At 42.1% G+C, this 12,627-nt stretch overlaps 1 protein-coding gene across 3 annotated transcripts in view; it reads right to left on the reverse strand.

The window, feature by feature from the left end:
* Positions 1-12,314, reverse strand: part of HERC3 (HECT and RLD domain containing E3 ubiquitin protein ligase 3) — a 128,235-nt gene extending 115,921 nt beyond the window's left edge. For 2 of the 3 annotated variants that reach the window (XM_025386513.1, XM_025386511.1), the window contains exons 1-2: positions 12,163-12,314; positions 9,121-9,178 (exon numbers count right to left, since the gene is read on the reverse strand). The gene's annotated coding sequence lies outside the window, so the exon portion shown is untranslated. Of the gene's footprint in view, positions 1-6,958; positions 7,097-9,120; positions 9,179-12,162 lie in introns of all 3 variants that reach the window. The other variant, XM_025386512.1, reaches the window with a different exon arrangement.
* Positions 12,315-12,627: the final 313 nt, after the last annotated feature.

Here is a 12,627-nt window from a genome sequence, read left to right on the forward strand (position 1 = left end):
CAATTAACTCCTTTACGTACCCTAATATTAGATTGGTTAGTAGGATTTCACCACTTGAAGTGAAGATGAAAAATGGAAAAAAAAAAAAAATGTTATCTTCTCTGCCATTCCCTTTTCCCCTTGGTTCCAGATCTGAGTCAAGCCTCACTTCCTACCTGAGAGACTCTGGGATTGTTACAGTGACAGTCAGCCTGCATCCCTCTGACATGTCTACTATACTGCCTAACTGATAGCTTTCTCTTTATATCTTTATAACTTAACTCCCCAAAAAAGATTTTAACCTCCTTCAACAGAGACCACAGTATAACACAGACCTCTTCTATTTAGCAGGTAATCAACTTTTGCCTGATTACTGACACTAGCCTAAAGTTTCATTACCTTTTAACAATTAATGTTTCCCTTTCATACAAACAAACAAAAAATCTCATCTCTCGCTACCAATTCACACCACAAGGATGGCCAGGTAACAACAAGTGTTGGCAATAATGTGGGGCTGTTAGAACCATCCTATACTGGCTTGTAAAAATGTCTGGCAGTTCCTGAAAAGAATAAACATAAAGATACCATATGATCCAGCAATTTCATCCTAGTTATAAACCCAAGAGAACTGCAAGACTACATCCACACAAAAACTTATAAAGGAATGTCCACAACAGCATTATACACAGTATCAAAAGGAAATAACCAAAATGTTCATCAACTGATGAATGGTTAAATAAAACATGGTATATCTATACAATGGGATATTATTTGGCTGCAATATGGATGAACAGTGAATATATTATGCTAAGAAAAAGAAGCAAGTCACAAAAGTCCACAAATTATATGATTCTGTTTACATGAAATGTATAGAACAGGCAATAGAAAATAGACTAGAAAATAGACTAGGACTGGAGGGAAAGAGGAGAATTGAGAGTGACTGTACCTGTCCTTTTGGAAGGTGGCAAAATGTTCTAAATTTAGGTTGTGGTGATGGTTTTAAAGCATGGTAAATATACTAAAAACCCCTAAATGTTATACTTTAAATAGGTAAATTTTAGGCCAGGCGTGGTGGCTCATGCCTGTAATCCCAGCACTTTGGGAGGCCAAGACGGGCGGATGACCTGAGGTCGGGAGTTCCAGACCAGCCTGACCAACATGGAGAGACCCTGTTTCTACTAAAAATACAAAATCAGCCAGGCATGGTGGCACATGCCTGTAATCCCAGCTACTCAAGAGGCTGAGGCAGGAGAATTGCTTGAACCCAGGAGGCAGAAGTTGCAGTGAGCTGAGGTCGCGCCATTGCACTCCAGCCTGGGCAACAAGAGCAAAATTCCGTCTCAAAAAAAAAAAAAAAAAAAAAAGGTAAATTTTATGGTATGTGAATTATATCTCAACAAAGATTTTTTTAATTGTCTTTAAACCTCCTTTCTCTTGCTACATGTCTACTGCCTCTGCGGGTCCACATCAGCCGATAAGGCTTTCTTGAGTTTAATTGTGAGAATTGTCATTACCAACATAATAGCCACAAAAGTATTTTTTCTACAACAGAAAGGAGGAGGGAACAACCCCTAGAGTTTAATATGGGAGAGGTATCAATTATTTCAATATTTTATTTTTGCTTACAAAGACATAAGAGGGGAAGTTTTATCTAATGCTTTGATCAGAAATGAAATATTGTAACTTCAAAAGTTCTGACTACTGGTAAAGTTGGAAATCTTAAGTGGATGGATCTTCTGTTTAGGAAAATACTTCATGCACCTCTCTGGTTTTGAAAGAAAGGTCCAAGATTTAGAGACGAAAGGAGATGGGGGAAATCCCAAGCATGCCTTATAAAATAGTAGCTGCTCCTATTTAAGATATCAAATTAACAGGGTGCGATTGGCTAGTCATGGTGGCTCACGCCTGTAATCCCAACACTTTGGGAGGCCAAGGCAGATGGATCACCTGAGGTCAGGAGTTCGAGATCAGCCTGACCAACATGGTGAAACCCCATCTTTACTAAAAATACAAAAATTAGTCGGGCGTGGTGGCAGGCACCTATAATCCCAGCTACTCGGAAGGCTGAAGCACGAGAATCACTTGAACCCAGAGGGAGAGGTTGCAGTGAGCCAAGATGGCGCCATTCCAGCCTGGGCAACAAGAGTGAAACTCCACCTCAAAAAAAAAAAAAAAAAAAAAAGACAAAAAAGAGAAAGCGATTGAAGCCTATAATATGGCTGCAAGTCTGGAACCTGGCCAGTAAACAGTAGATTCTCTGTGGCAGAGAACAGCAGATGGATTTTGAGAACAGTGGTGTCTAACACTCAGTTTGAAGTTGTTGCCTGTTCTGTAACTACTTTTGAGAATCCCAAACCTTCTATCAAAGTTAAGACACAATAGCCTTACAATAACTGTATTTTGCCAAGCATGAATAAAAAGAACCTTGAAAATAAGCCCTCAGTACCCCTCCGGAAGACTGACAACTAAGCAAGAGTTTTGGATGAGCCATAAGAGAACCTAAATGCTCTTCTTCCCCTTGGAAATTCTTAGAAATTTGAGGAAGACACTAAATCTCTAATCAGTATCACCTTGGGCTTGAATCACTTTATCTGGATATTAAAGAAAATAGTGACCAGGCACAGGGGCTCACATCTGTGATCCCAACACTTTGGGAGGCCAAGGTGAGAGGACAGCTTAAGCCAGGAGTTTGAAACCAGCCTGGGCAACACAGTGAGACCTTATCTCTACCAAAAAATAAATAAAATCAGCCAAGTGTGGTAGCACACACGTGTAGTCCCAGCTACCTGGGGGGCTGGGATGAGAGGATCATTCGAGCCTAGGAGGTCAAGGCTTCAGTGAGCCATGATTGCACCACCGCACTCCAGCCTGAGCAATAGAGCGAGACCCATCTTAAAAACAAACAAGTAATGCAAAAGATTGGTCTTAAGGACATTCAGATTACATTTCAGTTTCCAAATATACTTTCTTTTTTTTTTTTTTTTTGAGACCAAGTCTCACTCTGTCTCCCAGGCTGGAGTGCAGTGGGACAATCTCAGCTCACTGCAATCTCTGCCTCACAGGTTTAAGCAATTCTCCTGCCTCAGCCTCTGAATTAGCTGAGATTACAGGCATGTGCCACCATACCCAGCTATTTTTTTGGCATTTTAGTAGAGACAGGGTTTCGCCATATTGGCCAGGCTGGTCTTGAACTCCTGACCTCAAGTAATCAGCCCACCTTGGCCTCCCAAAGTGCTGGGATTACAGGTGTAAGCCACCGAGCCCAGCTGGTTTCCAAATATACATTTTAATTATAATTCTGAATATTCTTTTCTAATCATACTTCTTAAACATGCTACTTTCTCCATATTGAGAATTACTGTTCTAGGTCCTACAGGTCAAAATATCAGGATTTCAAAACAAGATTGCAGACTTCAAAGGTGTCTTGCCTAATCTTTTCACTGGTACATTCATTTCATTGTAATGAAAAGGGGATGGATTCTAATGGAAATAGTGAAGACTTACTTTGAATTATAATACTAGGAGAACACATCAAAGCTGCATGTATCAGACAATCTACAGGAGAGAACTGTCAACATACGAAGGAGACAGCTAACTGGCTATTCTGTGCAAAGTCAGCTTTTAAAATGACAAACTCCTTTCTCCCAAGGTAAAAGCATACCCAAATGGTTACAAATTAAAGATTACAACACAGAGGAAGCTCATACTTTCAACCTCTCTTGACAACAATTACAGTACTTTGGCTTTAACTCAATGACCTTAATTTGTATATAACAATTTTAAAACTGCCTTATTGTAATCCTGAGGTATGCTTTGAACTCTTGAGGCTTTCAGGAAAGGCATGAAAAGGCCCAAAATAAAATATAAAACTGAATCTCAATTTGCTGTCTTAACCAGAAAGTTCTCTTCTTCCCAAGATTTGTATTCCTTGTCTAGACTCTACACTAAAAATGTATTAAGATTAAATGTTATTATTTGAGTTAACTACAAAGATTGTGGGGAGGGAAGTAGAAATAAAATGAAAAACTGGCAGGGTAGTGGTGGTGGTGGTTGGTGGTGGTCTAATGACACACATTTAAATAGACCAGCAAGCTCACATAATCTAGAAATAAGTTATTTTTCCCAACTTGCTCAACTGCTATTAACCACATCAATGGATTTTTTCATTTTTAGTATTTCATAAATTTGTCTTATCTCTCCTACCTGTCTTGTGTTCTTAGGTTCAATAAGGTTGTGATGTGCCTTACACAGAAAAAAAAAATGTGTATTAGGTAAGTTTCTTTCATGCATGAGTTACAGTGTTGGCTGTGAGTTCAATCTTAATGAATCAACAAGTGGGTACGTCCAAAAATGGAACAGGAAATCTGCAGATCTGTATGTGAGGCCTCCCCTGGAGACAGCTAAAGTAATATCCAGAGTGCATAATGAAGCTATAGATATGATGGAAAAGCAAGTAAATCTGTGGATTCATGAGAAGACAACCAATAAAAAGCAAAAATCACAGTAGATAGCACTGATTTGAGGCTGAAAGCCAAAAACACTGTCACATTACACAGGGTCAAGAAAATGTTAAACCTTTTTCAACTAGTGTTTTATTACCAAGAAATACTGTGTATAATTATTAGTAAGATATATTAAATAGGCTGTCTAGACAGAAACACACATAAAACAAGGCTATGCGTCAGTTGGCTGATAAAAATCTCTTGACCAGAGCCTGCAGGAACCTAACCCTTTATTTCCTCAGAAACAATGGCTCTGTATTCACTAATATGGTATTCACCATGACTTTACAGAACCTAACTATATATAGAGTATAACAAGTCCCTTCTTTGTTTACTTAAGCTTATTTATTTATGCTTGTTTGAATCAGGTTTCTTTCACTTGCAATAGAAAGAAACTCCTGACTGATAATATTAATAATGACATTATTAATAATAACAGCAGATAAGACCTAATTTGAGCTTACTCTGGATCTGGTACTTTTCTATATGCTTCACAGATGTTAGCTCATTTCTTCTTCTATGAGACAGGCACTGCCATTATCTCTAATCTACAGATGAAGAAAGTGAAACAAACAAAAAAAAGATGAAGTAAAGGAAAAGAAAGAGACACTATGCTATTCTGTAGAGTAAGGAGCTTAGAAAGTAGATAACCAAAAGGCCAGACTTCGCAATGTGTCTGCACCACTCTCCAGAGAAACAGGGACCCTGATCAGTCAATCTGGCTATGTGATCCAGTAAGTAATTATTTCCTAAAAGTGGATGGGTGGATCAGATTCCATAACAGTTGTTAAATTCACCCAACCAATTGCCTTGCTTAGCAAGCAACCCTAAATAACTTGGTTTATAGGGCAGATTCTACTACAGGGATACAATACTGTGACCAGGTAACCAAAGCATCTCAGTCTTACTAGGATTTTTAATTCTCATTATTAATTTGGTGTCCTGGGTCTATCAGCTTTTTGTAGTTAATCTGGCATGAGTCAGTCCTTGAAAGTCATCTGAGTTCCGGGTGCTTTGGCCAAGCACAATCCTGTGTAAACAGCCTGAAGTATGGCCTCATCCCTGACTGACTAGTAAAAACAATTTATGAAAAAAGATAATAAAAAGGACTACTGTTGAAAACTTCAAAAATTCTTCCCAACTGAGTTACAGTAATGGAATCTTCAATTTGTCAAATGAAAACTGCCTATCAAGAGAATTAAACAGCAACCACAAATAAGATGTATACCTGTGAATAAACTATCAATCATAATTATAAATATGGTCTGGGTCATCACAGTGCTCTGCTGGAACTAAAGAAGAAGGCAACTAAAACCATCTAACTTTCAGGAGAGAAGTTCAACGCACTGGAGAGAAGCCAGCCACTAGCACAGCTTTCACTTCAAAGTACATTCCAGTTGGACCCCTAAATCTTGTAGCTGCTGATGTTCATGACTTTAAAGGTCTAGTTTCAGCAACGGTCTACATCGCTGGGCATTTTGATCTCCAAGGTCCTTACACCCATTTTTCCTCATTCACTCTGTTGCTTGCTCCTAGAAGAGCAGAATCTTTTATTTTCCTTCAAAATACATAATTATGATTCGCTGCAAAATATAGGACTACACTTCCCTCAGCACCTACACCAGCCCCACTTGGCTGCATTTCCTGCCTCTTATTTCCCCATGACAAAACAAAAGGACCACTTTTGAAGGACAACTTTCTCTCAATGTCAACCTGGTACTTTCCTGAGACCTTCTCATCTATTCTTGGTAAGAGATTCAAGATAATCTTAGCAGAGCTTAACAGTCAAAAGAACTAAAATCCAAGCCCTACATTAACCACATGTTAGCTGTGAAACCTGGGGAAAGATGTTCACCCACCTTAAGCTCCAAAATCAGGAGGTGGTGCTAGAGTGCTATGAGGATTAATGAGAAAATGCATGTAAAAAGGGCTTAGCATAGTGCCTGGCATGTAGTAATAAGTGACCAGTAAATGTCAGCTGCTTTAAGCAATATTACTCCTTCTCCTAGTGCTTTTCTTTGAGACCTCAGCAGACAGGACAATTCCCAAGAGGCTGGGGTTATGACTCCTGTCTTCCTCACTGCAATTAGCACTAGCTGCATTCTGCCAAATCTGCACTACAGCAAAGCAGCATCACCACCATCTGCCACAACTTTCATGAAAGGGATTTGAGGTTGATAGGAGGAAGTTTTTTTGTGTGCATTTGCTTTTAAATTCTGGAGAGGGCATGAGTGGGGGGCAGTGGGGAGATAAATCTCTTTTAACTAGCTCTAGTGAGTTGAATGCTAAAAGACAACCTTCAATTCCTAAACTTTGTCTTATAATAAGACTGTGCGACTATGCACACAGCAGCCTAACAACTCATTCTTATTCCTTTGTTTGAAAGGCACTGAGACCTAAATAACACTCAGGCAGGACTTCTAATCTCATTTAAAATAGGGATAAGCTTCCTTTCAAGTAAGCTTAGAAGCAATTACCTGAATGTTGTATATATGTAGAGGGTCTCTTTCAACAGCAGGAAAAGACAATGTCCAAAATCATCAGTGCTTGGCAGATACCCCCCAAATTCAGGCTTTAAATAAATTTAGGGCCAAAATTAAAATGCAGAATTAACTCTGGTAACAAAGAAGGTTCATTTTAATGACTTGCCTTATTATCAAAAATGTTCCTACCAAAAGGAGAAATGGCATAGAAGGCAAAGAGAAGTTTTCAACAACATGAATCCACTCCTTGCTGTTTTCTCTCTCCTCCACTTTAGCTGGACTTTGGTCCTCTGACCCCCTCAGCCAACACAGGAAACATTCCTACCCTTCCCCCGATCATCCCCTCAAAGGTGGTGCCTTCTTCACTACCTGGTGCTAGGCTTTGTGAAGCTGGAAGAATGACTTCTCTGCTGTCTGCTTAAGCTGTAGGCTGCCTTCAAAAGACACCAACCAGACTCGCAAGAATTGAAAACTCTAACAACACTAAGTCAAGGATATACAACAGCCAGGGCCCTCATAGACAGCTGGTGGGAATATAAACTGGCATAACCACTTGGCAAAACAAGTTGGCATTCTCTAGTGAAGAGGAAGATGTGGATACCTCCCCACACAGTAATTTCACTCCTGGGCATATGACCAGCATTGTCCAACTTATTAAGCATCTATGGTGCTCCTGTATTGTACTAATAAATGGAGATACAAAGATGAGTCAAATCTGGAAACTTAGAACTTTCTGCGATAATGGAAATGCTATATAATTGCACTGTCCACTATGGTAGCCAGTAGGTATCTGTGGCTATTGAGTACTTGAAATGTGACTAATACAAGTGAATAACTGAAATTTTAATATTTTATTTTAATAAATTTTAATGTTAGTAGCCCTAAATGACTGTGACTATCTTACAGTCCAATGCAGTGAGAAACTCATGAACATATGCACCAAGATATATGTATAAGAATGTTCATTCCAGCATTATTTGAAATAGAAAAAAAGCAAAAAACAAATATCCATCAACAGATAACAGAAAACAGATACAGTGCGGCACATGCATAAAATAGAACACTGTAGAGCAGTAAAAAATAAACTCCATCTATAAGCATCATTGTAACTAAATCTTAAGAAGTGTTGAGTCACAGAAGAATTCAGAGTATGATGCATTTTTACAAAGTTCAAACACAACTATAACAAATATATTATTTGGAGATTAAGAATCATCAGTGGTAACAAAGCTATGAAGAAAAGCCAATCACAAACACAAAATACAGGGTAATGATTGTGGAGGCAGTAGGAATAGAGGGAACAATCTGGAAGGAGCACAAAGGGAAACATTTCAATAGCATGGCTGATGTTCTGCTTCTGTCCTTTTATTGTTGTTTCTTAACATATATGGCATGCATTATTTTATGCTTACAAACACTTCACAAAAGAAAAAAAAAATGGAAAGCGCTATTGAGGCAGTCTGGCTGCTTCTCATACCTCCTCCACTAACACCCTGTCCATGCACAGACTGGGAGTTTCTCCATGAAGGAATCAGGTTTTACTCATCTTTGTGCCTTCCATTCTCAGCAGAGTATAGGAGCACAGTAGAGGCTTGATAAACGTCTAGTGAACTGAACCCCATTCTTAGAAAACCAGAATTTCCACCATCTCAACTTGTTACCCCTTTTATTTTCCAGATAATTTTAAAGGTTCCCCACCCTGAGTAATAATAAAAACAGTTCACTTACACAGAAACACATGTCTCTGCTACCCACAAGTACTATTTCTAAATGGAGTAAATGTCTAAAGAGGACAGAGTTGTATTAGCAAATTTACCATCTTATTAAAAGTCCATTTGGTCTAACCTCTAAGCAAGAGACTTACATTCCTAAATTCATTTTAATGGCAGCTAAGGCCTTCAGAGGCCAAGTAACTTTGGTCCTCTAAGAATTAAGTGCTTGAAGCAGAGACCAGACACCAGATATCCTACTTCTTGGGCTCACCTTGTTCTCTTCACTATGTTAGAGCAAGCAGGAAGGCACTGAGATTTGCTTAGGCCTCTCTCTAGGTAGCTATCTTAGCCTGAGTTGATGACAGTATTAAACAGGATAATGTATGTAAAGGACTCCATTAACAAGATGAAAAAACTGAGGTCCAGAAAAATTAAGTAACTCACCACAGGTCACACACTTGGCATTGGACTAGAAGCCAGAAATATTCCACACCCTGCGGTTCTGCAAGTTAAAGAAATAATAAATAACATTAGTATGGAACTCAGTTAAGTGTCTTCATGTTATTGTAAACAAAAAGACAGGAGTTAACCTCTGAAAATAAGTATATCTTTAAATTACTCAATCTTAAATATTCCCCATGCATTGTATCTCAAGACAGGAGTTTGGTTAAATACTAGTAAGATAACCTCTAACCAGTTATAAAGATATCAATCACCTCTAAAAGTGAACTAGAGATATAGATATCACCTTCTAAAAATTCCTGACATTTGATAGGGAGTAGTAAAAATAGAATTACTTTAAAATCTCTCATTTTTGTTAGAGAAAGTTTTGGAAAATAATTTAATTTTGTCTATTTTCTTTATTTTTCCATGTTTCACACATAGCTGCTTGTTTTGCCACAACTGTTATGAAGACTGTCTCCTTTCATTTCTTTTTTTTTTTTTTTTCTTTGAGATAGAGTCTGGCTCTTTCACCCAGGCTGGAGTGCATTGGCCACTCTGGGCTCACTACAACCTCCGCCTCCCAAGTTCAAGCAATTATCCTGCCTCAGCCTCCCAAGTAGCTGGAATTACAGGCGCCTGCCACCACGCCCAGCTAATTTTTGTATTTTTAGTAGAGACGGGGTCTCACCATGTTGGTCAGGCTGGTCTCCAACTCCTGACCTCAAGTGATCCACCCGTCTCAAGCCTCCCAACGTGCTGGGGTTACAGGGGTGAGCCACTGCGCCCCGCCAGCCACTGCACCCGGTCTTTCCCTTTCATCACCACATCCTCCATCATGCAAAATGAGAAGAGATCATCTCAGAGAGGTACCTAAAGTATCTCAAAAGAAAAAGTCCTGCATGATTTTAAGATATTTTTGTCAAGCACTTTAGGAGGCCCAGGTGGGTGGACATCCTGAGTCCAGGAGTTGGAGATTGGCCTGGGCAACATGGCAAAATGTTTCGTCTTTTGGCGAAATCAAAAACTACAAAAATTAGCTGAGCGTGGTGGTGCACGCCTGTGGTCCCAGCTGCTTGGGAGGCTAAGGTGGGGGCGGGTTCGCTTGAGCCTAGGAGGCGGAGGTTGCAGTGAGTCGAGATCGCACCACTGCACTCCAGCCTGTGCAACAGAGCGAGCCTCCCATCTTGGGAAAAAAAAAAAAAGACATTGTCGTAACTTTATTTCTACCTCTCTATGCAGAAAATCCCATTCAATCTGGAGAATATTACTTTTATTTATAAAACTGAAGCATAACTATCTTGTGTCTCCAGTAGGGGTACTACTACTGTCATTAAGTATAAAAAAAGTTTTTAATTGGTCACGAAAATCTTAATAAATTTAAATTTGGTCCTCAGAATGAAATGCTATAACGAATGGCTTCAACCACACAATATGGAACATTCTGAAATCCCTGTTATTTTTTTCAAAAAGTAAACTCCAGCTAATGACTGAACAAGTAGAACTGGATGCTAGTGCTAATGTGCTAATTTTGTTTTTCATGCCAAAGAAGTTCTGTCAAAGAGGTTTCCAACCTGTCCTCCTTGTTTCCTGCATTATACTTTTTACAGAAAGTTCCTAACCTTGAAGGGGGTACAACCATGATGTAGAATATGTAATTCAACTATTTTGCTTTGGAATATGCAATGTACTTTGCTTTTCTGATTTATAAGGCTACTCCCTCCTCTCCCAGGGTAAAGGAAAGTACAAAAGGAGAGAGCTTCACAGTACTCTGCCGACTAAAACATGATACCCTCTCTATCACTGCATTTAAAACTCATTTTATTTTTTTATTTCTCTCAAGTCTGGAGTTGAAAAATCAGCTCACTTGATCTTATCAAATCATCAAATAAAAGGCTCTAGAAATAGCTTCCTATTTGTGGAAAGCGCCAGAAGACACATAAAAATGGAAGAGAGCTCTTGAATCGTCTTTCCCAAAGCATTCTGTGCGTGATGAATGCAAGCAAAATCCTGGAAGGCTTTTCTCTGAATTTAAGGTACTTCTTAATGGGGCTGATTTGAAAGCTAATGTAAAATGCAATCAGAAAGCAGCCAGAAACAGTGACACACCAACAGCAAAGTTCTAATACTTATTCCCTGGAGTTCACGCTGCATACACATATTCCGTGCACAGTCGCATTAGACACTGACTCTACAGGCTCACCTGTTTCAGATTACACATGCTCCTCTCGGTCTGGTTGTCCTGGTTTGCCCACTCCACACATTCACAAATGACTCAAGTCTCACCTGCCCCCGGCCGTCCCAGCTCCTGACACCCCCGCGCCGGTTCGCACCGACGTGTCGGCGCACACACACACACCCGTACACACGTGTCCGCACACACCCTCGCCCCCGGCCCCGCCCAGGAGGCGGACCCCGGAGAGGCGAGCCGGCCCGGCCTCCGCGAAGTGGGTGGTGCCGGGCCCCGCAGCCCTGCCGGCGCTGTCATCGCGGACGCCGTGCACCGCGTCCTCAGCGCAAACTCCTCGCGGCCGCCCAGGTTCCCCAAAATGCCAGGGCCTCGCCAGCTCCCATTTCAATTGAAAGCGTCCGCGCTCCTCACTGCACGGAGGTCCCTGGAACCCCAGAATTTAAATAAGGGCAGGGGTCAAGCATGGAGACTATCCTCCTTTTGACTTTCTGCGTCGCAATTCCTCCCGGGCGGCAGGGCGGCAGGGCGGCCGAGCGCGGGCGGGAGGCGCTCCCATTTTGAAGGCTTGTCTCGCCTTTCCCGGCGCGGGGCTCTCTGGCGGGAGGGCGAGCCCACTAGAACGCCAGGGAGGCGCACGCAGGGTCCTAAGGGCGCCGTGCCCCAACCTCCCCGCTCCCCAGCCCCAGGTCATCGCTGGAAGTGCCTGCAGCCGCTGCCGCCGGAGCCACGGGAGGAGCCGCAGCCGCCCCTCTGGGAGCCGCGCGCTGACGGCAGTGCCAGGCGGAACGCGGCCCCGGGCGACTGCAGCTCCGCCGTACCCTCCTCCCTGGAACCCCGGCCCCCGCCCTGCGCACCTCGGCAGCAGCCGAACCGCAGCTTGGGACTCCGACTGTCACAGCCCCTCTCGCCCGGCTCGGGGTTTCTCCGTTTTCGGCGTCACAATAATAAGGAAGTTTCCCCGCAAGCCTGCGGGCGGCGGAATGCGCTAGGTGAATGACTTCGCACCAGGCCAATGGGCGCCGCTCTGGGGAGGACCCGCACCAATGGCGGCCGCCGTGGCGCGAGCTGGAGGCGGGGCGGCGAGGTCCGAGGGCGGGAGGAGGGGAGAGGCCCAGGCCCCAGAGCCAGGCGCAGGCGGCCCGAGGTGACAGGACTCTAGGGCCCGGCGCGGGGACAGCGGCACGGGTGTGTCAGCCGAGATCGGACTGCATGACATAGAGCGTTGGCGCTGAAAAAGATTGCTTTTCACTGGCGGGAAAGCGAACGGGACCGATCAGCGGTTGCCTTTTCAGGTTCTGGGCTCTGGTTTTTATTATTTA

Source organism: Theropithecus gelada, chromosome 5, assembly GCF_003255815.1.
Source record: "Theropithecus gelada isolate Dixy chromosome 5, Tgel_1.0, whole genome shotgun sequence".
Lineage (NCBI taxonomy): Eukaryota > Metazoa > Chordata > Mammalia > Primates > Cercopithecidae > Theropithecus > Theropithecus gelada.